Below are 1031 nucleotides of genomic sequence, written 5' to 3'. Positions count from 1 at the left end.
TTTTTCTTTCAATGGAATAGCATATATAAGATGATTTAGTGGTACAGTGTCTGCAAAGCAATATTTAAGACTTCAAGGATCATATATTTTAGCCCTGCAACGTAGAGAAGGATGTGATCATAAGTTTACATCTATGTCAAGACCCAAAAATGCCCAAAATAGACCAACTAAACAGATCACAAAACGGTACACAGAGCTTTCAGAACCAGATATAAAGCTATTAGTCAAATGTACCAAATTTCATGGTTGCTTAACTTCCCTATATTTCTATATCTAGTAAAATTGTAGATTCCTACAAATCTCTGTAGAGATGAGAAAACAACAGTCCTTTAAGAAATTTATTTTCCATCTAAAGATGCCAGCATTTTGTCTAAAGTCACTCTGTTTTAAAACACCAAATGTCCAATTTCAGTACCTTAAGGTTAGAATTTCTATGACCTTAAGGACACTTCTATCTTCTCTGCACTATCCACATAACAATTCTTCAACTTTCCACATCTCTTTTAAAGGCTGAAATAAAGAAGTTTAGATATAGATAAAAGTAGACAAGATTTTCCCTTGAGTGCTTACATATGCACTTTGTATTCATCAAGGCTTAGCATTTCTCCTTCTTAGATTATGTTATCTAAAATATCTTCTTATTTAGTGAAAAATCGATGGACCAAATATACACTGAGGAAAATCAGAAATACCGGGGGTATCAAGGAAATATATACACATTTTAAGAAATGTTATCTCTGTATTACTTTTTGAAGTTGAATTGAATTATGGTAGCAATGTGTGTTATGATTTTTGCTCAAAAGATGACTTTAGTCAAATGAATGCTAGCATCACCATGCCACAGGCAGGGCAATGAAAAAAAATGGCAGAAGCACAGTTGTCTCTCAAGGAGCATGAGACAATTTGAAGTGACATTTGAAATTTGAAATCGTTGTGGAAGTACAGCGACAATGGAGGTATGCGTATGCAACAGAACCTCCAACACTCCTAACAATTGCTTGCATTCACGGTAAGCTTGAGACGTATGGTAC

Source organism: Carlito syrichta, unplaced genomic scaffold (genome assembly GCF_000164805.1).
Source record: "Carlito syrichta isolate Samal-C Ts95f unplaced genomic scaffold, Tarsius_syrichta-2.0.1 Scaffold308592, whole genome shotgun sequence".
NCBI classification, from domain to species: Eukaryota; Metazoa; Chordata; class Mammalia; order Primates; family Tarsiidae; genus Carlito; species Carlito syrichta.
Note: the sequence above shows the minus strand (reverse complement) of the source record.